The sequence below is a fragment of the Ictidomys tridecemlineatus genome, chromosome 3, assembly GCF_052094955.1.
Source record: "Ictidomys tridecemlineatus isolate mIctTri1 chromosome 3, mIctTri1.hap1, whole genome shotgun sequence".
Lineage (NCBI taxonomy): Eukaryota > Metazoa > Chordata > Mammalia > Rodentia > Sciuridae > Ictidomys > Ictidomys tridecemlineatus.
The window spans coordinates 70,738,461-70,765,645 of NC_135479.1; the positions used below are offsets into that span (position 1 = coordinate 70,738,461).

At 37.9% G+C, this 27,185-nt stretch overlaps 1 pseudogene; it reads left to right on the top strand.

Annotated features, from left to right (window-relative positions):
* The first annotated feature begins 4,832 nt into the window (after positions 1 to 4,832).
* LOC144375670 (uncharacterized) overlaps positions 4,833 to 27,185 on the top strand; it is a 48,779-nt pseudogene continuing 26,426 nt past the window's right edge.

Sequence of the window (27,185 nt, forward strand, 5' to 3'; positions counted from 1 at the left end):
AGGCTGGCTTTGAACTTGTGATCCTCCTGCCTCAGTCTCCCAAGATGCTGGGATTACAGCCACTGCACCCAGCCTGGTGGACCCTTTAAGAAGTGGCACTTGGTGGAGGGAAGTAGGTCACAAGGAGCGGGGAGGAGGCAGATGAGATGTGAAAGCTGTGGAGGGGTGGAGGAAATGAGGGGTCCCCAGAGACACATGGCTTCCTTCAGTCCAAGCCTTTGGGATGAAGTTGTCATCTGTTTGGGTGCTTCTACACATGACTTTCAGAAAGTCTTGCTTAACCTCTTTGCAGATCTACAACAGGGAGGGACACAATATTCGAAGCAGTATGCTCAGTTCTCAGAGACAGTTGAAATAAAACAACAACCAAGTAGCGAGGTCAAGTGGGTCCAGATATGGGGATATTCTGGGAAATAGATCAATGTTGATGGACTTTCCCATGATTTGCTCTATGTGGTTGTAGACAGCAGAAAGAGAATCAGGAGGGGAAAGCCCAGAAGTAAATTGTGTCATCCTACAGGAGAATGCTTTCCTCATCAGAGTTTCCCAGGTCCAGAGGAGAGACCAGGGTAGGGGTTCCTTCTATGTATGTGTAGCAATAGAGGTTGGGAAACAGGGTCCAGTTGGGAACTTGTTTTTCTCCTTCATGAAATTTGCCACCAGGATGGCTGAAGAAATATGAGGAAGTTCAGCATCATTTAGAGGGAATTCACATGGGTGAGAAGTCACTGAATACTTGCTTGATGTAGAGGAGAGACAGACTCACATGACTTGGGAATATTTACAGGAAAAAGAATGTATTGAGGGGAATTGGTTAGCAGATAAGGGAATTTAGAAATGGAACAGAGCTAGGAAGACAAGATAAGGAAGAGGAAGGAGCTTGGTTGCCTTAAGCTGCAGAACAAAGGGAGAAAGGCTGAGGGCAGCCATAGACCCATCTGGTCTGAATTGCGGGAGCTGGAGCCTTTGAAGAGAATCAGTAGCTGTTGGAGATGCTTCCTTAGAAATCAGAGAGATGGGAAGTAAGACTTGGCTTGTCTCTTTCATGCCTCACTCTCTAACAAGGTCTCACCTGGCATAAGCTGGAGAACTGTGCTGTTTCCAAGCAGAGACAGAAATGAAGTCTTTTGACAATCAAGACAAGAACCAGGGTTTGAACACCAGAGTTTTTGGAGCTTCAAGACACCTGTCCTCCTGGGCATGGGGAGTTTCAGCTTTCTGACTTTGGATGAAGTGATTGGGCTTAGACATTGAGCATCTAAGAGACCATGTCCTTCACTGTGTCCTGAGCACCATTTAGGCAGCGTCTCCAAACATGACTGAGACTGAATAAAGCAATGAGGACTGTGGCACTACATTACACTTTAATTGACTTGTACAAGAAAAGCAATCCCTTCTATAAGAGTTACTAACATTTTCACACCCTGTCTTCACAGCCCGATTTTCTGGTCTGATTGAACCAAGATTCCAGATCTCCAGCCCCATTACCAATCAGAGTACAGCCCCAGGATCACCTTAGCAGCTCCAACATCTCTCTGGCTCCAGACCCCACTGTACATTTGCACTTGGATAATTCAGACATTGTACTCCACCTGGGAAGTTTGTAATTTCTGTTCTGCTGTGCAGAGTAATGCAGAGAAGAAAGTGGGAGAAGAAAGGTGGGCTTCTGCAGTCCCTATCCCATCGCTTAAGGTCTTCTTTTCTGCCTCCCTAAGAAGGAGACTTTGGTGGACAGCACCCCTGAGGCTTGTATCTGTTGGAAGTTCATATCCACCTCTTCCTACAGAGATGGGGCCCTCATGTGATCAGACAAGTTCAATCCAATGTAACTAAACAAGGATTGATGAACATTTATTTTGCATCAGGTCTTATGCTAGGCTTCGTGGTAGCATGAGATTAACCACAGAATGTTCCTGCTCCCTGAGTGGATGTTGTTGAATTAGAAATCCAACCAACTCCTAAGAAAGTGCTCAGCTCTTCCCTGGAAGAGGAGGCAACTTCTGCACCCAGAGCTGATGCCTCTTTGCCTTTCTGCAGTGAGTTCAGAGACCTCTCCCCACCACGGAGTTTCACAGACATTGTCAAGCTTTATCTCTTCAATGTTCTGCAGGGAAAAGCTTGCTTAGATATGGAGTGGCTCACCATCACACACCCAGAAGGATTTTTGATGGAAACTGTGGAGCTCCCCTAAATAAGAGGGAAGCTATTTCCCTTCAGTGTCTTAGATGCAGGGGGGTGCACAAGATGACCTCCTAGCTTTTAGAACACCTGGCCCTTTGAGGTGACACTCTCTTCCTGGTCTGGTTCAGTGGAGGCTGTTTCTAGACTGTTTCTTCTCACCCTGATTTATCCAGTGGTGAAATGGAGCAGAGAAAAAGGCCACTCTTTCTTCCTGTTCTCACATGACTCTGCTCCACGCAGACCCATCTGGAGAGCAAAGACTGTCCAAGTCCCCATCACCAGCAGTGTTTCCAGCAGGAGGTCAGTCAGTCTGTGGTCTCAGGAGCCCCATGCAGCAGTGACTGCAGCAAGAGCACATGCTAAGAAAGGCAAAAGCAGCCCAGTGAAACGGACGTCCCCTTCATCCTCCTGACCCCCTTCTTCCCCTCCACACAGCCTTTGCTGGAGGCCTTTGCCAGTGAGACTAGAAGTTTAGACCTTCCCGTGGGGGAGCAGGTGGAGTAGATAGTGGTGGCAACAGTCTCCAGGTGCTGAGTTGTGCATGGACCTGGTGGAACAGACCCTTGACTGTTGAGGGCATCAGTGTGAGTCAGGGTCAGGGCTTTGCCAGGGCTGTTGGGACTTTGAATCTCGTCCTATAAACCTCTCTGACTAAGCTAGCTTCCGGAGCTCCTGCAGATTTGAGTTCAGTCTTTCGTTTACCTGCCCATTTAAACATCCTAAAGACAAGGATGTGCACCATCACTTAAGGCTAATTAATTCTCCCTTCCTCTGCCACCTATTTACCAGTTGAGAATCTTTGGGCAAATGAACCTCTTTGAGCTGCATTCTTATCACCTGCATGAAGTCGTTACCATTAGTACCTAACTGAATAGAAAAATACGAATGCTTTTGGACAGTGCCTAGCACTGCCTTATCACATTGTAGGTATTTTTGCGGGGCTGGTAGTGGTGCTGGGGATTAAACACAAGGCCTTGTGCATGAGAGGCAAGCACTCTACCAACTAAGCTATATCCCCAGCCCCACATTGTAGGTATTTAATAAACATTAGATCCTATACCAATCAGACTTCCTGCAGGAAACATATATCCTGTCTCATGTAGGCCTCCTCTAGAAGCCGATCCTGAGACCAGGTTTTTAGTGCAAGATCTTAATTTGGGAGTGATCTCAAGGAGCTCTAGTAGGGGATCAGGGATGTGAGGCAGAGGAGAGAGAGAAGGTATATTAATGAGCAAGGTACCACTGTGGGAAAATATGGCTCAACCCTGCCAGGAACTTCTGGGTGACGGCAGAGAGAACACTTCAGAGTTGTCCTGAAGGATCAGGAAGCTGCTCACTTAATCAGCTTGGGAGTGAGGACCCTCAGAACCCTCAAGCTGTCCAAGACATCCCAGGCTCCAGAGAGAGCAAGAGATGGTCACAGATGTTGCTGCCAGAGGACACCAGTGAGAATGGGATGTGCCCAGGGTGTGCTTACTGGACATCACCTGCCTTTGGAACAGAGGGAGGACTCAGAGCAACAGAAGGCAGTTGGATGAAGGGGTTATTTACTTTGATGTGGGCGGGTTAAGGGAAACCAGTGAGGGATGCTGTAGCACCTGGGCTTGCAGGTAACAAGCAGCTGTCACCCCTCGTCCCCTGGTACCAGGCAGCATCTGATGGCCGGGCCTCACTGAGGTGGGGGCTATAGGAGAAGGGCCCCCAAGGAGCAGCTACATCCTCAGGTAGCAAAATGCAGCCACTGCACAGGAAAAACAGGAACTGGGGAATGTCTTTTTAGACCTTTGGCTCTTCTTGCCTTTGAATTTATTACTGTCAACTCCAAATTATTGATCCCAAGGAAGCTAGAAGGAGGCAAGCTGGGTCGTGGATCCCTGAGACATCACCCTCTAGGGGTTCAGAGCAAAAGGTGGAGAGGAGCCCTGGGAGAGCAAGAAGAGAAGATCAGCATAGATCCCCTTTCTTTTCTCCTGCCAGATTTCACCAATCCAGTCTCCACAAAGGCATTGTAGGATCCCGAAAGGCTGGAACTGTGTCTCATTTCGTATTCTTCCTTTGCTAGGACAGCATCTTGCACGTGTTGGAGACCCAAATACTGACTGATCAATTGGGAATTGTGGGGGCTCATGGCTGTGAAAGAGAAGAGGGCAACTCTGGGAAGGAGTGGTCTTCCATGCCTGAGCTAAGGAATGTGGTTGGAATTGGTCTCCAGGAACCTCTGTCCATCTGTCTGGGCTCTGGAAGTTACCCAAGGAGTCAAGAATGTCATGTGGGCATGGTTCTGTCTAGGACATCTTGCATCTGCATCACTGTTGAGGAAATTCCTTGTTCTTCTCAACCCATGGCTGGAGAGACACTAGGCTTCTAGAACTCTCCTTCATGGAGCCAGGACTTTCTCCCCCATTCTGTTCCACCTCTGCTCATTCCATCGATGGCCCCACTTCTCCCTTGTTAAATTTCAGCACACTTATCCCAGCTATTATTGTCACAGAGGTTATTATTTATGGGGTGCTGACAGAGGGCTTGGCAGCATTGCAGAGAGAGATGCTGTGGTACGTACCTTCCAGCTGTTGTGACTGCCACCACCTTCTCCTTTTGTCCTAGGGGTTTTGAAAGACTTCTTGCCCTGTTGGACCTGGATGAGAGATAACATGGCGGTATTTCTCAAACAGATTATCAGGCACTACTTGCGATAGAGGCAGTTGAGGAGCTGAGGAAATGCAGATTCTGGATGTCCTCTACTGAGTCACGATCCAACAAGGTTCTTAGGTCCAACAGGTTTTCAGAAATCCTGCTCTGGGAAGGCTTTGAGGTGAAAGAAAAAATGAGGAAACAGGCAGGATATAAACACAGTGTTTGCTGGAAGTTCACAAACAAATTCTCAGACAGATACTAGTAAGAAAGTTTAGTGAAATATACTGTTCATCTTTGTTTGAAGCCACTGGTCCATGAGGTCAGATCTAGAAAGCTGTGCTTGGAGTTGTCTTGTTCTAGTGTCCAAACCATTATTTAAAAAGGTGTATATGTGAAAGAGGTCTTGGAAATTAAAATCTTGTAAATAACCTTTATGAAGTTGACAGTAGCACCTACTGTTTCGTAAGTGTATACTGTTGGCTGGTCATTCTTCTAAGTGACTCATGTGCATAAAGCTCATTTAATGCACACCATGCTCCCTGGAAACCTGTATTAAGATGCTTCTATTTGTAGTTGAGGAACTGAAGTAGGAAGAGATGAAATCAGTTGCTCAAAATGAGAAAGCTGGTAGTGAAGTCAGGATTCAAAGCCAGGGATTCTGCCCCTCTGAAGGTATACTGTGCTGACTTCTTATGTGATAAAATGAGGATGTGTTTATGAAATTGTTTTCACACTGTTGCATCCAGTATTCATTCAAAGAATTCCAAGTTGCCTCTTGTGTTCTTCTATGGAATCTTTTTACCCTGTCCTTTTACAGCCTCAGGTATTTTGCTACAATAACAGAAAGTAGACTAATATAGGTAGAGAATATAGGATTGGGGATAGGTTTAGGAAAGAAAAAAATATTTAGATTGAATCATGTTACATTTAAATGACCAAGAAATTAGAGTAGAGGACATATGAGAGAGACCTTTCCATGAAAATACAGTTTTCATGACAGTTCTTCTTGAAATTTTTGTGGACCCCTCTGACCCTCTACATTCAACTGAAGAAATGTTTTGTTCTATTTTTAAAGGGACACATTTGTACTTCACTATCTGATAAAGAATATATGCACCAGGTAAAAACATTCTTCAAGTCAATTGTTTAGAAATGCATTTTTTTTAAAAAAAACTAAACTCAGTTGCCATTTTTGCTGCTGGTTTAAATTGTATTCCTGTTCCTCAAAGTGACTTGAGCCACTTCTGCTTTAAAACTTGGTCAAACTCATGTTACTCTTTTTTGAAACAGAACTTTGCATTTTATAAATCTTTTTTTTTTTTTATCCTTTTCTTCTCCCCTAGTGGCATCTGAGCCAAAGTAAGCCCATATAGCATCATGGAGGTAGGGACCCTATTTAACCCAGCCTAGGAAGTTTATTCACTTCTCTCCTAGTATGGGAAAACATTTTGGGTTGTCACCTTCCATGTGTTTTAATCTGTATTTGTTCTCCTGCAGTTTCAAGGCAGCGGTTTATAAATGACCAGAAGTAGGGCATTCCTCATGGATCCCAGACTCTGAAGATAGAGTCTGCCTGGCTGTGTGGCTTAGGATAAAGTCTTTAGCCTCTTAGTATGTGACTTTCCTTGTCTGTGAAACGGAATTGCAACAGGATCTACCTTATAAAGTTTTGTGAGAATTAAACGAGCTGACATAGGTAGAGTACTTAAAATGGTGGCTGACACCTAAAGGGGCTACCTAAGTTTTAAATTTTGTTAATTCCTTGCCTTGCACAAGGATGGGATATAGAAGCTGCATTGAAATCCAACGCTGTCTTTTGTAAAAGCTTAAAGCTACCAGGAGACTTAGGTGTCCTAAGAATGAAGGAGAGGAGAGGGAGGCATATGCCTTACACCAAGGCAGAGGGATGACAGTCCTGATGGTGCCTGGGAAAGGAGGCTGGTCTTGGAGAACATGGTGGTGTGGGGACAAAGGGAGGCTGGACTCAGAGCAAAATGATCACTGACCCTGAAGGGACTGTGCAGGTTGGCATAAGGGGCAGCCTAATAGGTACTGGGTAGACTCATGACAGGTGATCAGGGGAGCATCCTCAGTGAACCTGCGCAGTTCTCAGGGAGAAGACTTCCACGACAATAGGAGCTTGATCTCACTCTAAACTTTCTAAATTTGGATTCATCAGGACTTAGTGCTGCGGAAAGACATATGTATCCGAAAAATGTACATAAGCCTAAGGTACTTTGGAAAGATATTCTAACAGGACAATGGAAAGGTCCGGATCCAGTTATTGTCTGGAGTCGGTGTTCCGTTTGTGTGTTCCCACAGGGAGAACAGCAGCTGATTTGGATTCCAGAGAGGTTAACCAAAACAATTTCTACAGAAAAAGAAGATGATTTGACTGAAATCCATAGCAGCTGATATCCAGAGCTCCAGCTTGGCTATTCTTACATTTGTGACAGTGATTAACCACGGTGCTTTTTTTCAATATCTATTTTATTATTGCATTTTTCCCACATCATAAAGTTCTATTTTATTTTTTGAGTTCATATAAACCTAGGTTAATGTTTTTCTGATCAGTTTTATTTTTTGACTGTGTTTTATTTTTTGACTGTTGAGTTTTTAAACATTGCAATGGAGATTTCACCTAGGTATAGCTACAATGCCTTTACTTACTATTGTCTTATGTGTTGTATGTTATGTGTGCACTGTTTTGTGTTGCATGTCTGTATGTGTGTATGTCCATATTTTTTATATGAGGAACGCTCATGAAAAAATGGATCCGAAATTTTTTTTATTCACGTGATTTTAGTGGTTTAATTTAAATTAGGTAAACAGCTGTTAATGATTGTTTTCAAAGGTGGTTAACAGATCTGTTTGTTTACTTTTACCTTTCCTTTTCATTATATTTAATAATTCTGTTCAGGATAATGTCTCTTTAGCATCATTGCCAGAATTCCCATCTCCATCCCAGTGCCGGTGAAGACTAAGAAAACCAAACTACAGCTTCTATGATAGCTATCACAGTAAACTGTATAAACTGATGCATCAATGAATATAACTCAACAAGTAATGCTCAATCAAGGACTTGATTTACTTTGGGAGGAAATGGACATATTGATATACTCCTCCGATTTGAACTGCTTGCGGAACTTGCCTGGACTATATATCAGTTGCATGCATTGTGAACTATCGTCTGGTGCAGCAAATTGTGGTACTGCTGGCATATCTTTGCTGATGGTGTCACCAGTGATGCAATTTCCTTGCCAGCGCACCCCATGTTAATTGTGGTAATGCTAGCATCTTTGCTGATGGTGTCACCAGTGATGCAATTTTTCCAGAGGAGCTGTCAATTGGCTTGGTATCGTGGCATTTCTGTATCCTCCTCCCTTCTACTAGCGATAGTCTAAAATTTGGGGGCCAACAGAGGTGAGGCAAAGAACCTCACCCCCCACTGGCACCAAGGCTAAATTTGGGGGCCAACAGAGGTGAGGCAAGAACCTCACCCCCCCACTGGTGCATAGGCCTATCCACAAGCATGGCTGAATGCTGGACCGGTAGTCAGTGACCGGTTGATCTGGTTGCAGTGGATTCAACCTAAGGCAGGAAACTGACGCCTAAAGGTAAGTTCTCCCATGACGGGTAAGAACCATATGTTGAATTGGACAACCTACCAGGCACGGTCCTAAGCCACATTGCTTGTTGTTTTATTAATCAGAAGGGGGGAGATGCTGAGGGCCATTGTCAAGTAGGAATGACGCTTCAAAATTTCCTTGCCAGCGTACCCCATGTTAAATGGATTTCACTGTTGACATTGCATGTAAGGTGACCTTGCTCAAGGACCAAGGCGGATCTGGGTTTAGAGCTGATCAGGTTTGAGGAAGTATCCTGCTCCTTAGGGTGTTCCCGGTTTAAGACAAAAAAAGTTTTAGGAAAGTGGGAGGTTGAAGATTATTGCTGCTGGGAGTAGGGCGTGCCTGCTGCCTGAATTCCCACTAAGTTCTCCTGGAGAAAAGGTATTTAGGACGTGTATTGTGCGGGAGATTGAAAATTTCCCCTGAGTGTGTGTGGAGGCTGGTGTGAGATCGGGAATAAAGAATTGCTGTTTGAACCTACAAAGCTGTGTGGTGGCTCGTGATCTTGTGCCAAGCCAAGACATTGGCATTTGGCATTTATCTCTAATTTTTACAGACAAAAAATAATAATCTTGCTCTCTTGAGACCTGGGTAAATTATGTTTTTAAGTCCATCAGTTCTGCTTAACAGGTAAAATATATTAAACTTGGATACCTGCACTGGCCATGCCAGTTGTTCACGGGAGCCATTGGCTGCTGTTGTTTCATTTTATGCATCATCCAATGACTGGACTTGAAGGCCTTTATCTTTCTTCTTTACAGACTCAACATCACAATGGGGAAGGTTGATAGGTATTTTCAAAATACAGAGATTTTACTGTACTGGGTGTATTTTGGATTCCTAGACCTCTTGATTATCTTGCAATTCCTCACTCTGGTAGTCTCTCATATATTTGCATCAATTTTTGCTCTCAGATATATAGAAACCATTCATCCCATGGCCAGAGCAGCTGCACATGACTCATTTGACTACTTCTCCAAATCATCTATGCCACTACTGCCACTTTTTTCTTTGACCAGGGGCTGGGGCCTAGGCTTCAACACTTCATTGACACTTCAACTTGCAGGGCTCATGTTTGCCCACAGTGCAGTCAGAATCCTTATTTCTGCTTACAAGGAACTAATCCCATTATATCACAACTCTCCATAGGAGTCCACTGTAATAAGACTGAGGCAACTAAGTAATGTATGCTTCTTGGTGTCTATAGGTGCCACCACTCCCCTAAAAACCTCTAGTAATCTATCAGGACTGAGATATCTCTCACCTGCAAATATCCTAAAGACTTTGCCAGTTGCTATATGGATGTTGAGACCCAGGATGTAAAATTCGGGTCTCTAGCAATTGAGAGATGTGAGGCAGAGTTGGCAGTGTAGTCACATTTATGCAAAAAAACCCACAATAGCTCCCAGACATCCCACAGCCTTCAGCCCTTAGATTCCTGCATCATTTCATAGGCCTTTTCATATATAGGACAGAAAACAAAGATGAATGTTCAATATTTTACATAATGAACACATGCTCAAAAGAAAATGTGTATGACAATGTGCTGAGGGCCATTACCAAGTAGGAATGACGCATCGAAATTTCCTTGCCAAGCGTACCCCATGCTGCTTAGAGGACATTTGATGGGACATTGCATGCATGCTTTAATAAGGTGACCTTGCTCAAGGACCAAGGCGGATCCGGGTTTAGAGCTGATCAGGTTTGAGGAAGTAACTGGCTCCTTGAGTTTAAGGCGTTGCCAGTTTAAGATAATGGGTTTTAGGGAAGTTGGAGATTGAAGATTATTGCTGGGATTAGGGTATTCCTGCTGCTTGTTCTCGTGAGATTAAAATGGGATTTGGAGATAGCCTCGTGGAGTAGGTGAATTGCGGGTAGATGGCAGAACGTGATTGCCCCTGGACCTGTGTGGAGGCGGTGTGAGAGCGGGAATAAAGAATTGCTGTTTGAACCTACGAAGCTGTGTGGTGGCTTGTGATTCTGGTGCCAAGCCGAGACCTTGCCAACAATGAATTAATACACTAAATCAGGGTATTTATTACTTCAATAAATAATAATAAGAACCTGTTGGAAGCATCAACAACAGAGTAGCTATAGCCATATTTGGCCTTTCCAATGATCCACACTTTTAGGATTCATCATCAAAAAATCTACACTCCTGAAGTCTTCTGCAATGATCTATTAGCCAGGAAGTAAGAGGCCTGTATCTACAGGCCACAAAAATACACTGTATTGTGATATGACTAGAACACAATCCCCCCTGCCTAGGATTACTAAAAGTGATGTCCAGATGGTATCCTGAAAAGCTCATCATTCTTTCAACTTATCATTGATCAACTGCTGTGTGGCTGAAACTAAAGATGTAATAAGTATTTAAGTAATACTGATATTATTTTGATGATCCAGAATATACATACAATTGAATAATGCAGAAATCCATTCCTGTGCTGCTGTTAACAAACCAAGTGTCATGTGATTTTGTAACACAACTTTTTGTATTTGATATTTTTCTTTATTAACTAGAGACAGAGCCGCTTTGTATGATTTAAGATTTGACTGTGCACTCTATCTTATTCACCAAGGATACATTAAAAAAAAAACAACAAAAAAATACCTAATTCTTGTGAGTTTAAAATTTTATTTATCATATAGTCTTCTCTTTAGCTATAACCACACCTTAATTTTCCATATGCTGTAAGGTTTGAACCTAGTATCCTAATAATGCCAGCAGAAAAAACAGAAGTTCAAATATATTGAGTAACATTTTCAAATTAAATAAAAGTTTAGGCAGTAAAACAATTGTCTGGATAGAATGGAGATCAACATACTGTTCACTATAATAGATAATGTTATCTTTAATATACATTGAAATATGGGTTTCAATATTTAAACCTTAGGAAATAAGCCAGAAATAGCAAAGGGGGTGATTATAACAGCTGTTTCTTTGCTTAGGATTTCAATTTTTCCTGTTCATAATCCAGGAAACAAGAGCCCATATTATAATGCATGTATGTAATTTCAGTGACTCAAGAGGCTGAGGAAGAAGGATTTTAAGCTCAAAGCTAGACTCAGCAACTCAGTGGAGCCTTAAGCATCTTAGCGAAAACTTGGCTTGTCTTTAAAAACAAATGGGCTGGAGATGTGATTTGTGATAAAGTGTTCTGAGTCCAGTTCTTGGTACAAAAAAAATTCTGCTTTTTTGTGCCACTATCTAACTTCTAAGACAATAATGAAAGATTGATAATTCATGTAGTCTAGAGGATGTGAGTTGTGGCTTTGGGGTCACATAGAATTGATCCTGAATTCCAGTAAAGTTGCTTAATATTCATGAGACCTTTCAAATATTCTTTCACACTGAACAGCTATGTAAACCTCATCCATTACAAAAAGTAGAATGATACCGAGTGCCAATATATTAGCAATTCTTTAGCCCTATCTGTGTACATAAAGATGACAATGTGTTTTTAATCTTCTTGTAACTAAAGTGCAGAGTATATTTCCCAAATTTTGGATCTGAGCTCTTATTTTTAGTGTGTGACTTATGTAAATCTGTGACTATGAAAGTGTATTAGTCAGGAAACATTTTGAATACTTTGTTTTTACTTTCATAACACTGTCACCTCCATGAGAATGAGCCCACCTCAGTTTATTTGATTCCGAGAAGTAGGGTGCTTATTTTGGCAACCATATCTCCCTCTGAAGTACAGTAACCTTACCAACTATCACCTAATGCAGTAAAAATATCCCATATGAACTCAGCCTTAATTGATGATAAGCCCACTCTTGAGACAATAATTTTTATATAGTTTCTTTTATTCAGTGATAGATATCTAATTTACTAAACATAGGCTGAATGCCAGGATTCAATCACATGTGGAACAGAAGTTATGTGAAAAGCATATGGTGCCTTATAGGTACTGGTTAAATTTTTATTAATTTAAAATTAAACTTTAATCTCTTGACAGGCTTTATTGAATTATATGGAAATATGTGTAGACTTCTATGCCTTTAATGTCTGATGATATTCTCAGCATACCCCATACTAAAGAAGAAAATTGAAATCACAACCCTGAATTAGGCTAAAGACAAAACTGCAAAATAAATTAAAAACAAATGTTTAGACTCTAGTTTCTGGGTTACTGATGATCTGATTTACTAGAGTCTTCTCTCCAGTGATACCAATCTCTTTTGGTTAAAGTATGATATCTAAAATGAAAATGGATCTGTGCCCAGAATCTTGTGAGAAACAGTGTCCACTTTTGTACACTTCTGAATTGTAGATGGCTGCTCTCTCAAATTGCAGTCTCTCCCATTCTTTGGCCCTGAAAGAATGTTGTTTGGTATGTTTATTCCATAACTTATGACACAGAACTGAGTTGTATATTTTTTTCACCTTGCGAAGGTCAGAGTATTTATAGATCTCAAACATGGAATATAGCTGTGGTAAACATAGATATCTCTGAGAGGTCAAGAGTAAATTTTAGGATGAAGCTTGAAAAATACATTTATTTATTAGTCAATTGATGTTTTCAAAAATAATAATATTTTGGATATAGTGGTTTAAGTTATTATATTGATTTAAGCTGTCCTTCTTAATTTTTATTATGAATACTAGAAATTTTTAAATTATACTAGTGCATTATATTGTTTTTCCCTCTGGGAAAATATTAATGCCTTAGGACATTGCTTAGAAGTTTAAAATAAAATTTGCTTTCTCATAAGACAGCACAAAAGTTAAATGAAATTTTAAAGTAATTTTGATAAATTTTTTTTTCATAAAAGAATATATTTTGGGTGTGTGTGTGAGATCTTGCCTCTTGGTTTTATTTTCCCCATTGGGTTTCTCCCCAGTGAAATTAAGTTTTTGTCACATGAGAAGAACATTACATAATCTTTTACCTTTCCCTGTCTCACGAAGGTGTGGCTGTAGAGTTTAAGAGTGGTGAGGATAATACAAATGATGAGAAGTGATGAGATGTCATTCCAAGTCCTCATCAGCCTCCCCAGCTCAAGTGCATTTTTTATTGAGCTGGCTGAACATCTGTTCATTTGCTATACTCTTTATACTAAATTTTGCAGCTTTTTTACCCCTTTTTCAATCCTTGTTAGTTACCACCAGATTTTTCCATGACACCATTTACTCTAGGGCCAGAAACATCTGGTCTGGTGGTCTGCACCTTAGTCTTCTCACCCTTCCCTCTTATTAGGTGAGGACAACCTGACAGAGGCCTCACTCTGTTTATCAAGGTGAGAGGAAGTGATTTGTTTATGTCTGAGGGCAATACTGCAGGGCTTCTTTAGGCATGCCCTGGTGAGACTGTCTGTTTCAAACTGAAGGCTTTGAAATGGAGTTTTTTAGGCCAGGCCTAAGGCCATCCTCACAATAGTGTAGTTAATTTGTTCAAAATTAAGGGTTTTTCTTTGTTGTTTTTGTTTGTTTCTTTAATGTATTTGTCCTCTATTGAATTTTTTTTGTTTTGTTTTTTTTTTTTTTTTGTACCAGGTATTTAACTCAGGGGCACTGAGACACATCCTGACATGAGCAAAGGACGGCGGCGAGGTCCTCCGACCTCTCCCGGGTGGTCCTGAAGTCACGGCTGCCCCTGCCCCAGGTAACCTCTCCCGGCCGACGATCCGTGTCTTGAAAGAAGAAGCCGCCACACGCGAGATGCCTTTTCGAATGCTCGGTTTATTATTATTCACTCCATCACATCACACGAGGCACAGGAACAGAGGCTGGTGGGACTCAGTTCGCTCGATGTTGACCCACACATAGTGAGTCTGAACTGGCCAAAGAGCTCAGCCTTCCTGGCCTTTAAATACTATAGTTGTTTACAATACTTTAAACCAAAAACATGTTTATTCCATAATTTCTATTTCTTATCCTATCTTAACAGATCGTCTCTATTACATCACATCTTGTTTACATCTTTGCTTATCTTAGAAAATCACACTTGTTTTGTGCTAAAATACCTCAAAACATGTTTACCTTTTATCCTTATCTATTTCACACATTTTCTAGCTTAGGCACCTTTCTTCATCACAACATGTTTACTTCAAACTCTCCTGTCCTTTGTTTATTTCAAACTCTCCTGTAACTCTCCTGTCACATCCCCAGTCCTTTTTTGTATTTATTTAGAGAGAGGGTCTCACTTAGTTGCTTAGTGCTTTGCTTTTGCTGAGGGTAGCTTTGAACTCATGATACCCATGTATAATTCTTCTGCGCCACAGGGGTTATGGCCTGTGCCACCAAGTTTGCTTTCAACTAAGTTTTTAAATATGTAAGACAACTTTATTAAAATTACATTTAGAAGCATTCCCATATTCAAGCAAACTTCTTTATCTTGGTGTGGCAGGAAATAAAAGTGGAACTGGACTTAAATTTAAATAATAAGAAAGTTCAATTGCAAGGGCTTAATTAGAACACAGATAATTAGAATGTTACAGGCCATAGCACTGTTGTACTTTTTTAAAATAATTTTTTTCTTAGTTGTAGATAAACAAAGTATTATTATTATTATTATTATTATTATTATTAATGTGGGTCCAGTATCAAGCGGACTGCCTCATGCATACTAGCCAAGCACTCTACTACTAAGCCACAAACCTAAACACTTACCTGGTATTATTTAAAATATTTCTTATATTTTATTTATTTATATTTGTTGTGCTGAGAATTAAGCTCAGGGCCTCATATATGCTAGTCAAGCACTGTACCACTTAGCCACACCTTCAGCTCTTTCCTGGTACTTTTAAAATACCTGTTTTACATAAATTTTAATTAGTAGCTTTACCCCTTTTCCAATATCTATTTGGATTAAATCAATAACCAAGAAATAAGTAAAGCAAAGTCTAGTTTTATATCAAACTCTGATTTTACTTCCTTTTTCTTCCCCAGACCAGACACCTTATCACAGTGTCTGAATTAAGATTCCCCCTTGAGGAATTTACTGTATGTTGTCCACATTCCAAACTCCAAAATTTACCTATTCCTTAGTTTTGGAAAAGTCTTACACAATTTGTCCAGAGGTACCAAAATCTCTTAGAGTACTCAGAAAAATCCATATCTGAGTCTGGCCTTTTAGGGAGTAGTTTAAATTATAAGTATGCAGCTTTTAAGGCAAGTAGATGGATGATCTGCAGCTGGAAGGAAACTTTTCATCAATACCTTGCATCTAAAAGGCATTTCATTTGATTCCTTTTATTAGATACTGTGAATAAACCTAAAATAAAAATGGAAGTGAAATAATTTCTTTAACATAAGTGTTAAAATTTCTTTAGATATTTATCCAGAATTATAATTACTGGATTATAGGGCATTTTTTAAACCAAGAATTGTTATTTATTTTTATTTATTTAGGCACTTTACCTCTGTGTTACATCCCTATTTTTTTTTTAATAAGACAGGATATCACTGAGTCACTTAAGCCATTGCCAAGTTTCTGAGGCTTGTCTTGCATTTAAGTTCCTCCTGTTTTATCCTCCCAAGCCACTGAGAGTACAGACATTCACAATAATACCCTGCTTCAAAAAATTATTATTAGTGGATTATATGGCATTTTTATTTTGAGCTCTTAAGAACCACCTATACTCTGGAGTCCCTACAATCTTTCAGATATTTGTTTAGTTTGTTGTGGTTTGGTGCTAGGAATTGAACTCCAGGGGTGCTTACCACTGAGTTATGTCCCCAGTCCTTTTTTTTTTTTTGAGACAGGTGATATATCACTAATATCTCAATAAGTTGCTTATAGCCTTGCTATGTTGTTAAGGCTGTCTTTCAAATCACAATCCTCCTGACTTGCCTCCACACCTAGCTCTTTCAGATTATTATAATAACCTTTTCAACAACACTGCCCAGGCTACAGAAAATCTCTTTGACTGATGCATTTTATCCCTGTGGAAAGTTTATATGAAGTAGCCAATGTAGGACTATTTTGTAAAGATTTTTTGGAATAAACAGGGATCATTGTTTTTTAACCTCCTTTCTGAACTGCTATTTGGTATCATAGTTCATAAAAGTGCTGGGAAAAAGAATGTAAATTCATTTGTTTGAAATCTACAGAGATTTACATAAGCTCAATCACCTTTTGTTCTAGAGTTTGGAACTTCAGGACACAGTAACGTAAATAAAATATGTTAAAGTTGAGATATTTACTACACACATCGACACATCCACACACACAAAAAAAACTTTCTAGGAGCAATTGGTAGTTCTTTCATTATTACTAGTGTATCAGGGACATAGTAACATAAACAAAATATGTTAAATTTGAAACATTCAATACACACATACACACCCCCCCCCCAAAAAAAAAAAAAGAAACCAAAAATTTTTCTATGAGGAATTGGTAGTTCTGGCCTTATTACTAGTGTATCAGGGTTGGGGCAGGATTCAGGATGTTCTAAAATCTCACTCAAGCTAAGAGTAGTTTATGGATTCCTCCCTATTTCACCTATGATACAAGCTAGAGTGAACTTCATCTGTCAGCAAGAGCAATTGGGAAAATATGCTGGCAGATTATTTTTTGAGATAAATTGACAATTTTGATATTTGGGTATTTTTGTGTCTTGGTCACACCTGATGGAACACTTGTGAAAGATTTTATGGCTCCTAGATATCACCATTTTTTGTATCATTTCTTTCATATCTCCTTCTTTCTTTTTCTTTCTTTCTTTCTTTCTTTCTTTCTTTCTTTCTTTCTTTCTTTCTTTCTTTCTTTCTTTCTTTCTTTTTTTGTGGTGCTAGAGATTGAATCCAGGGCCTTGTGCATACAAGGCAAGCACTCTAAAAACTGAGCTACATACTCAAACCCTCTCTCACATTTCTGTTCACTAGAGGCGATGATGGCAATTGGGGATTTTGTCCCAAATGTGGTACATTTCTTAAGACTGGACTAATATCCAGTTGTATCTAAATCTCTCTACTCATTCATGATTTTGCCAAAGAGACACTCACAGTAGTTTTTTTTTTCCTTAAATGAATCTATAGATGGAAGAGTGTCTCATTTAATATACTGTTTTATTTTCAACATCATTCCCTCTTAATATTTGCTTTTTATAGTGTTGCTAATTTTGGAACTGACTATCTTGCCCATTCTGCACACACACTCTAACAGTGAACTTTGCCACTATGTCCCTATACTAACTTTAGGTTGGATAGATTCATTCATTCAATTGTAATGTTATTTTTCATATGGTCAGTTTTACATATTCCTTTCTATTGCTCTTAACAATACTATTGATCTACATATGGTTTCAGATTTGATTCATATTATGATATATTGGTCTGTATTATTGCAATATTGTTTTATAATAAACATTAAATGTGTCTCATAACAATAACTATATTATTTGTTTTTTTATTAAAGGTTTTGGGGTATTTTACATATATTTTATTTCTAAGATAATTTTTCTTGACCCTTCTTTTATTTCCTTTTATTTGGTACTTGGAATTAAACTCAGGGGAATTGAGCCACATCCCCAAACCTATTTTGTATGACATTTAGAGATGGTGTCTTACTGAGTTGCTCAGGGCCTCACTTTTGCTGATGCTGGCTTTGAGCTCACAATACACCTGTCTCAGCCTCCCAAGGTACGGGGATTACAATTTTGCACCAACACGTCCAGATCTCTTCTTGTATTTAAAGAAAAACATGCTAAAATTTTGATAGGAAAATATTACATATTAAATTGAATTAAAATAGTTGTCTTTGTAATAATTAGTTTTATTTATGCACATACTATTTTATGTGCTTTAATAAATTTTTATTTAGTTTGTGATAAGTTCCACATATTTTCCTTGAAATCCATTATACATTTGATGTATTTAACAGATTTAACTTCAGCATAATACTTATGTGCTATTTTGTACTCTAATTAAACCAAAAATCTTTCTGGGATTCAGAAACCATGTTTTCTCAAACTTTATTATTTTTATTTTTCTGAATCACCTTCTCTTTCCTCCTATGCCACAGATTTGTACTGTATTGACAAGTATAGCTCTAGTCTTATGCTATCACATACTTGTACACTGTCATGGTACACATACTATAATTTCTACAGGTCTAAGCTGCTTGGTGAGGAGTATTTCATTCATATATATATATATATATATATATATATATATATATATATATATATACAGTTTTAATGATGAAATAACAGCAATTTCTACTCTATCTTTAGTTCATGAGAATTTGTTCTGTGTCCTCATCAATACTTTGTATTCTTTTTGTTATTGTTTCTTACTGGAAATTTAAATCAGGGGCACACAGAGACTGGGTCACACATAGTTTCTTAGAGCCTTGCTAAATTTCTGAGGCTGGCTTTAAACTCAGAATTATCTTGCCTTAGCCTCACAATCCAATGGGATTAGAGGTGTGTGCCATGGAACCTGGTTCTATTTTATTTTTATATTGAAATATACATGACTTCTGAAAATAATTTATTCTTGATATTAAGAAATCATAGAATACCATTTTACCCCTCAAATACACCCCCTTTTTGGAAAAGAGGTCAATTTTCTTGGAAAATATGTCAGTAGTGCTAGATGTATAATTTATTAATGTCTAAATGGCAAGTTTATTATTATTATTATGCTATGTATTAATTACAAAACTTTATCTGTTCATATTATTATAAGGTATATACTCTTTTCTGTAACTTTATAGCATACATCATTGTGTATCAAAATGATCTTTTGGGGGTTAGGAGGTGAGAGGAGAGATCATGGGGTTAGAAATGATGGTGGAATATGATGTATATTGTTATATTAAGTATATGTATAAAGAAGTGAATTCATGTAAATATATTTTGTATAAAACTAGAGAAATGAAAAATTGTGCTCTATATCTCTAATAAGAATTGTAATGCATTCTGTTGTCATATATAATTAAAAATATTTAAAAATTAAAGATAAATTATGGCATTATATTCTTACTGAAAATAAATACTACTCCTTTTAAACATTGAAAATTAAAAAGGTCTCTTTGTCAGTTGTAAACTTTATAAAGTACAAAATGTATCCTGAACATTTGGTAATACATAAACCTAGACGTAGGTATTTACCGTAGAGTTCATCTTTTGCAATGTATACTTATAATTATATGAGATGCATTTTGTACATATACATGTATACTACCATGATATACAATTAATAAATGATTACTACATCTCATATTAACTACATTTATTTCAAATTAATTTGTCTTTTGAAAGCACTGATATATGACACTCTTTGATATGTACACTTGGTGTGTCTTCAAATTTGTCAATTTTATCTATTATGTTCTTTTCTTTATTCTCCTGTTTATAGAATTTCTTTTTCCAAATTATTGAGATTAATGAATTTTACACAATTCAGTATAACAGTGCAGTCTGTAGATTTTTTTTTAATCTAAGATAAAATACATCCCAATTTTAATAGGCTTGTTGTTATGTAAATAACTTTTAAAAACCTTCATAAAGAACACCCTTACCTGACCTTACTCTGGACTATTGATATCTGGATGGAGGGGATCTCAAAGTGTTCCATGGAAGAGGAAGAACAGGGATGGGTCAGGATGTGATATTGGTGGATACTGAGTATGTAGTAGTGAGTATTCATGAAAAAGTATTGGTGGAATAGGTATGGGTAGAGAAAAAAGTGCTGTGAAGGAAAGAGGGAAAAAATGACCAGCTAAAGAGTTCAGATTTAAAAAGTCTAATGGTGGATCAATGGTAGTATGAGGATAAAGGGTAGTTTCTTTGGAGGCAGAAACAAGGTAGAAGTGAAAGAAGAAGGTAACTCTGGCACAGTCCCCAAAAGAAAGAGTCAAATGAACCATGTCTATGTATATATATATATATATATATATTGCAAACTTCTATAGCATTAGATTAAAGTCAGCCAGCCACAGCAACTTAGCGAGGCTCTAAGAAAATCAGCGAAACCCTTTTTCTTTATAGAATATTTTATTAAAGGCTGAGAATGTTTCTTAGTAAAAAAGCATATCTGATTTGAATTTGTCAGAGAGAGAGAGAGGGAGAGAGAGAGAGAGAGAGAGAGAGAGAGAGAGATCTTGAAAAAATAAAAAAAGTAATTAGTGACACTCTTAGTGTCAAGGATGTAAATAATTTAAAAGTAATAGTTGTTTAACTACTGCTTGGGAAGTTAGTCTACTCTCCAAAATATAAAAGTGAGAGAGGAATTCTTTATTAAAGTGTATATAAAAAAAGAGGACTTTTGACACAGCTTTTAGTTGACACAGACTGGGTCAATTTTAGCCGGTGATTAGGGTTCTGCAAAAATGATGAATCCTTGAGTTATTTGGAATAATGTGATTTTATCTAGTCTTCATAAATGAAGATTGAGGTCTCACATAATTCAGGCTTGGCAAAGGAAAAACATTTCAATGAAAATAAATGTATGAATAAACACATAAAACAATATTTAACCAAAAGTCAACATTCAGAATATTTATGCAATTATGTAATCACCAGTAATGTAAAAACGATGACAACTAAAGAAAAAGTGAATTAATAAAAAACAAATAAATATTGTTATGAATTAATTAATGAATGAATAGCTAACAAGTGCAAAGATGCAATGTTACTGGAATTGTCAAAGTCAGCTTGTAGCCAAGAAAAAGTGTAAAGGTACATAGAAATGGTGTTTTACTACTTACTGAGACATACCCTATGAACTATAAATTCCACTCCTAGGTGGGAAGAGTTGAACACAGAACCCATTCACCTGGCTCTCTCACTTGGGAACTCTGCAAAAAATTACCTTTTTCTTTCCCTCAAATTTTATTGCTGCTTCTAAGAACACTACCCTCTATATTCACACTATCATTGTAGATTTGTAGCATGTGAGCCCCTATACTGTTCAAGTTTTTCTTCTTTTTTTTTTTCATTGCTCTTTTTCTCCCTACCCTCATATCATCCACCAATACTTATTTTGTATAGCAAAATCTACATACTCAGCAATCACCAGTCTTATATCTTACTATATCCATTTTCTACCTTGTGCATGAACACTTTGAGATCCCCTCCATCAAAACATCAATAGTCCAATGTGATCAGAATGGGGGTAAAATTTGCAGAATATTAATGGTCAGTTACACAACAAGAAAGCTATAAAAAGTGGGCTTCATTTAAAGGTGAAAATAAAAAGAAAATCTTTAGACTTCACCTGTTAAAATAAAGGATCAAAAATTTATGAGTCTCAATAATTTCAGTTATACTTGTGAGTCACTTTTTTGGGGGAAGGGATATAAGGACATCGCTAATGAGTTTAAAGCTCAAACTGTTTTTTTTTTATGAGACAAAGAATTAAAAATTTAAAAATATATATTAAATTAATTGTGATATCATTTTCATATATATATATATATATATATATATATATATATATATATATTTACAAATTGCTTTAACCTTAAAAAAGTTATGTGTCAGTACATTTCTCTCTGGGCTCAGTTCTATTATTGGAAGAAAACTTTACCTTAAAATAACCCCATACTGAGGCATTTAATGCAATTAACAGGCCTCAAATAATAATAATAATAATAATAATAATAATAATAATAATAATAATAATAGAGTTGTGGAGCATTTCATGCTTGTGAAGCATACCTGTAATATTAATATAAATTACTTGAAAAGACATCACAGGAGAATTTTATACACTGTCTGAAGACATATATGTATATATTATTTATAAAAAGTGTTTATGATTTCTATAGTGAGGGTGCACAAGTCCAATACACAGTCTTTTTTTTTCTTGAATATTTTTTGTTGTAGATGGTGCTGAGGATCAAACCTGGGCTGCCCACATACCAACCAGTGTTCAACCCAGTATCTCACGCAGGCTAGGGAAGTTCTCTACCACTGATCCATAACCCTAGTCCCCAAAGTCCTTTACTTAATTTTTTGGGGGGGAGGGAGAGTGTGTGCGTGAAGTGCAGGATATGGAATCCATGGCCTTATATCAGCAAAACAAGCACTCTACTGATTAAGCTATATTCTCAGCCCTTATCTGTAGTTGGTAAACAATGACAATGGAGCAGCCTGTCATTTAGACTTTGATTGTGTGCCCACTTGGCTCAGGTTGGAGGCAGTGCCTGAAGCCTTGACCAATCAGTCACTTAGGTGAGAACTGTCCAATCCTCATGCAGCCAGTGATGAGGGGGAGGGCTTCTAAAATCTTCTGTTCCCTTGGTGTCTGGAACCCGTCATTTTTTCAATCTTTTTGTAGGCTTCTGTCCTGGATCCAGAGCCCAGGTGTCTGTGCTATGCAGAAGCTGAAAACAAACCACAGGGAGAACGCTGAGAACCCTGAGAGCCAGGAAATGGTAAGTGTGCCTTGTTATATTGAGATTGCATAGGAAGGTGGCTTAAAGCTGACAGGAGTGGCAATGGTGGAAACTGGCAGTCATGGCTAGGGGCTCCTTGTGGTCCTCTCCAGAGTCTTGTGGCCAGAGGGTCTCTCTGTGGTATCTTAGCCTTCACCTCCCTCTGACTAGTCTAGTGAGGCTTAGATCAGCAGTTAAAACCTGGGCATTTTGTTCCATAATTGTGTGGTGTTTTTAGCTTCTTTCTAAAGCCCTTTGTGGGCTTCCATGTGCCATGAGTCCAGCATGTCTCCAGATTGCATAGTGAAGACTGAGATAATTACCAGGAGAGAACTAAAAATTCATTTATTGTATTCATGCATGAGAGAGGCTGTTAATTTTATGGCTTGTTACTGATGAGGTTTTTTTTTTTTGTTGTTGTTTGTTCATTTATTTATTCATTTATTATTATTATTTTTTTTTTTTTTGTGTGTGTGTGTGTTGTTTTCTCTTTGGTAACAGAAATTCAACGCAGAGGTGTTCATCCACTGATTCACATTCCCACCCCTTTTTTAAAATATTTTTATTTAGAGACAGGGTCCCTTTGAATTTCTTAACGCCTCACAAATTTGATGATGCTGGCTTTCAACTCATTCTCTTCATGAGTCCTGAGATTTTTAATTGTAGCAGAAGCAGTATCTCAAATCCAAAAAAAAAAAAAATCTGAAATCCAGAACTTCAATTTAGCTCTCCATAGGACTCAGAATAAACCCCTAGTTTTTTAGCTCTCTGTTCACATATCCAAAACTAGGGTTCTCTGTTCACAGATAATAAGTATAAAATAGAATAGCTAGTATAATGACCATGTAATGCGGATAATGGGCCTCACTCACACACACCTGGTGGCTAACTGAAAGATGTTAATGAGCACCATTAAGGCCTATTTCAAATGTAAAAGACCTTTAGCCCACTTGTGGGAACACCTTCAACAAAGTCCTTTGTCCCAGGGGTGATTACTGATTGAATTTGAAGAAAAAAGGATGGGTCACAAAAAAGAATGAAAGTGAACCCATATGGTAGTCAAAATGCCTTTTCCAAAGCCTATTCTAAATGCATTATGTTTCATGTTCTGCCCCAAACCATCAGTAAACTTCTAAGATGGAACACAAAAATGAGTTGGTTTTTTTTTTTTTTTTTTTTTTTGGTATTATTCCTCATACTACATGGTGGGCGTTGTATTTCTTTTTGCTTAAATAGATCTTTTTTCTTCAAAATTTATGAGACAATCACCCAGATTCAATTTGCAAACTGAGAAATTTTGGTTCATCTCAAAACTCCACTTTCAGCATTATTAATCATTTTCCCATGTTTTATTTCAAATGTATGCATCATTTATAATGTTTTTCTTCAAGAACTGGGGGCATTTTTAAAAGATTTTAATTCATCATTCTGAGATTTTCACATGAGAAGAAAGCAGAATAAAATAAGGTGACATTAAAAAGAATGAATCTCTCCTAAATGAGGTTTATATGTCCCAATTAAGGATTTTTAAAAACTGTAATGGGTCATCAATTGAGGGTTTATTTTTTTATTAATTTGTTTGTTTATTTATCTATAGTCAGACAATCTGGGGTTGTGGCTCAAGCACAGAGCACTCACCCAGCACGTGCAAGGTCCTGGGTTCGATACTCAGTATCACATAAAAATAAGTAAATAAAAATAAATAAATAAATAATCCACACAAACATTCCAAATATTTCAGGAAACTCTTTTATTCTGGTGTGGCAGGAAAAAATAAAAGTGGGACTAACTTGAATTTAAATTACATGCAATTTCAATCTCTCTTTCTCTCACTCTCTCTCTCTCTGTACTGGGTGTTGACCCCAGGGCCTCATGCTTAGAAGGCAAGCACTCTACAAGCTGAGCTATTTATTCAGCCCCATTTTGGGGGGGAAGGAGACCAGGGATTGAAGTCAGGGGCAGTCTACCACTGAGCAACATCCCTACCCCTATTTTGTATTTTACTTAGAGACAGGGTTTCACTGAGTTGCTTAGTGCCTCACCATTGATGAGACTGGTTTTGAATTCATGATCAGTCTTGTAAACAGCTGATATTACAGGCATGAACCACCCTGCCTGGCCAACTTCAATCTTTTTTTTTAAAGAGAGAGAGAGAGAGAGAGAGAGAGAGAGAGAGAGAGAGAGAGAGTTTTTTTAATATTTATTTTTCAGTTTTTGGCAGACACAACATCTTTGTATGTGGTGCTGAGGATCGAACCCAGGCTGCACACATGCCAGGCAAGTGCGCCACCGCTTGAGCCACATCCCCAGCCCCAACTAATTTCAATCTTAAGGGCTAAAGTACACGCAAATTATACCAAAGTTCATGTCAATATCTTGATACTATATATATAAAGTTGTTGATATACCTTATATTCCAGTGCCTCACATGTGCCAGACAAGTGAGCTCCACTGAGCCCCAGCCCCAGCCCTCTGGTACATTTTTTTATAAGGGATATTGGAGATTGAACTCATGAACACTTGACTACTAAGACAAATCCCCAGGATTTTTTTTTTTTTTACTTTATTTAGAGACAGGATCTCACTGAGTTTCTTAGCACCTCACTTCTCCTAAGGCTGGCTGTGAAATTTTCATAATTCTTCCTCAGCCTCTTCAGCAACTTGGATTACAGGCTTGCACAAACACACCCAGCCCCTGGTACATTTTTAATACCGATTTTACATAGATTTTAACCAGTAGCCTTAACCTTTTTTCTAATATATATTTGATTTAAATCCATAAACCAGAAATCAGTGAAAAAAATCTATTTTTTATCTCCAACATTGCTTTTGGTTATGTCAGTGTCTGAGTTAAGATTCCCCATTAAAGAATTTACTATGTCTTGTGTTCTCATTCTGACCTCCCATATGACCTAGTTCTGAGTTTTAGAATATCTGAAACAAGGTTCCCAGAGATTGCAAATTTTTTGGAGTATTTAGAAAACACCACTTAGTCTTGTCTTCTAGGGACCAGTTTGAATTTTAAGTGTGTAGGTTCTAAAGGGATGGACTAATTGGATGCTTTGCAGCTGGAAAGCATTTTCTGATATACTTTCTATCTAAAAGGTACTTTATTTGTTTTCTTTTATTAGATACTGTGAATAAAGGTACAATGAAAATAGATGTGTGGCAATATATTTAGCAAAAAGGATCCCAAATTTTTACATATATACCCAGAGTTATTATTACTGGATTGTATGGCATTTTTTTTAACCAAGAATTATTATTTACATGTTTTTTTATTTATTTAAATACTGGAGATTAACCTCAGGGCACTTTACCAATTTGCTACATACCCAGTCTCCAACACTTTTATTTATTTATTTATTTTTGAGAGAGGGTTTTACTGAGTTTCTTAGGACCTTGCCAAGTTCTTGAGTCTAGCCTTTAACTTGAGAATAAATCCCTAGTTTTCTAACTCTTATTCTCCTAAGGCACTGGAAGTACAGGCATGTACAATTTTGCACTGCTACTCCAAATTATTACTAGTGGATTATATGGCATTTTTATTTTGGGCTTTTAAAGAACCTTAACACTTTTATAAAAATATATTTATTAAATTTATATTGTCACCAACATTTTTACATATTTGTGTACCCTGGAATTCCTATTAATTATAAGATATTTGCTTGGTTTTGTATGGATTGGTGCTGAGTATTGAACCCAGAGGTACATACCACTGAGATACATCCACATCCTTTTTTATGTTATATTTTGAGACAAGGTCTAATTAAGTTGATTGTAGCCTTGTTATGTTACTGAGGCTGTCTTTGTACTAACAATTCTCCTTTGTCATTTTCCATAGCTTCTAGAATTTTAGGAATATGCCACCTACATGACAATTTTAGATTTTTATAAAATCTATTCCAACAGCACTGAATAGGCTGAATGAAATCTATTTGATTAATGCATTAAATCCCTGAGGCAAGTTTATGTGAAGTAGCCAGTGTAGGAGTGTTGTGTAAAGATTAGCAAGGATTGTGGAATGTGATAGTCATTATTATCTAAGGTACATATATGGAGCTGGGGATGTGGCTCAAGTGGTAGTGCGCTTGTCTGGCATGCATGCGGCCAGGGTTCGATCCTCAGCACCACATACAAACAAAGATGTTGTATCTGCCGATCAGTAAAAAATAAAAATATTAAAATTCTCTCTCTCTCTCTCTCTCTCTCTCTCTCTCTCTCTCTCTTTCTCTCTCTAAAAAATAAAGTACATATATGAAAAAAGAAAAACAATAAAAAATTTTTATATGCATTGCTTAGACTCAAACTCGAGTGTTTTGCACATTCTAGCAAAGTAGTCTACAACTGAGACATAACTCCAGCTCATGAACCCAGCTTTCTATTCTCTTTGTAGTAATCAGAA